At 58.2% G+C, this 1,300-nt stretch overlaps 1 protein-coding gene across 1 annotated transcript in view; it reads left to right on the forward strand.

Moving 5' to 3' along the window:
* Positions 1 to 904: 904 nt before the first annotated feature.
* The window catches only part of LOC113981498 (maestro heat-like repeat-containing protein family member 1), a gene marked incomplete at its 3' end in the record, with an annotated part of 4,466 nt that continues 4,070 nt past the window's right edge, over positions 905 to 1,300 (forward strand). Inside the window, exon 1 of the mRNA XM_027708905.1 lies at positions 905 to 943. The remainder of the gene's footprint in view (positions 944 to 1,300) is intronic.

Consider the following 1,300-nt stretch of genomic DNA (forward strand, 5'->3'; position numbering starts at 1 on the left):
CAAACTGAGCCCAGCTGTGCCAAACTGAACCCAACTGAGCCAAACAGCCAGACTGAGCCAAACAGCCAAACTGAGCCCAAACTGAGCCCAAACTGAGCTAAACATCCCAACTGAGCCAAACTGCCAAACTGAGCCAGACTGAGCCGACCAGCCAAACTGAGCCCAAACTGAGCTCAGAGCCCAACTGAGCCCAACTGAGCCAAACAGTTAAACTGAGTCCAAACTGCCCGAGCCCACCTGAGCCCAAACTGAGCTAAACGTCCCAACTGAGCCAGAGTGCAAACTGAGCCCAGCTGAGCCCAACTGAGACGAACTGAGCCAAACTGAGCCCAAACTGAGCCTAACTGAGCCGAACTGAGCCCAAACTGAGCTAAATATCCCAACTGAGCCAAACAGAGTGCAAACTGAGCCCAACTGAGCCCAACTGAGCCGAAACTGAGCCTAACTGAGCCCAAACTGAGCCCAACTGAACCTAACTGAGCCCAAACTGAACCCAAGCCCAAACTGAGCTAAACATCCCAACTGAGCCAGAGTCCAAACTGAGCCCAACTGAGCCCAACTGAGCCCAAACTGAGCCCAGCTGAGCCAAACAGCCAAACTGAGCCAAACTGAGCTCAAACTGAGCCCAAACTGAGCCAAACAGCCAAACTGAGCCCAAACTGAGCCCAACTGAGCCCAAACTGCCCAACTGAGCCCAACAGCCAAACTGAGCCCAAACTGAGCCTAACTGAGCCGAAACTGAACCCAACTGAGCCCAAACAGCCAAACTGAGCCAAACTGAGCCTACCTGAGCCCAAACTGAGCCCATCCCGAGCCGTGCTGTCCCTCCCTCCCCAGCTCTGCCATGGAGATGCTGCGGGTGATGCTGCTGCGGGGCGGCAGTGAGGAGGTGGTGCGGGACGTGGGCGATTCTGGGCTGGGTTAGGGTCACCCTGCTCGCCAGGTAAGGCATTCCTGGCATTCCGGGATTTGGGGATTTACTGCCTGGCGCGGGGGGAGCGGTTTTGGGGAGCCCCTGGGTGAGGGGGTGCTGTGGGGTGGGTGCAGCTGGGGCTGGAGGTTGGTGCCTGGTGTCAGTGGTCCCCCTGGGGAGTCCCCGGTGTCGTCAGTCCCACTGCGGGGTGCCCAATGTCGTCAGTCCTGTTATGGGGTCCCCGGGGTCATGGATCCCATTATGGGGTCCCCAGTGCCATCAGTCCCATTATGGGGTCCTCAGTGCCATCAGTCCCACTGTGGGTGCCCGGTGTCACTGATCCCATTATGGGGTCCCCAGTGCCATCAGTCCCACTGTGGGGTGCCC

The sequence above is a fragment of the Neopelma chrysocephalum genome, unplaced genomic scaffold (genome assembly GCF_003984885.1).
Source record: "Neopelma chrysocephalum unplaced genomic scaffold, ASM398488v2 Primary Assembly neopelma1_96597, whole genome shotgun sequence".
In the NCBI taxonomy this organism is placed as follows: domain Eukaryota; kingdom Metazoa; phylum Chordata; class Aves; order Passeriformes; family Pipridae; genus Neopelma; species Neopelma chrysocephalum.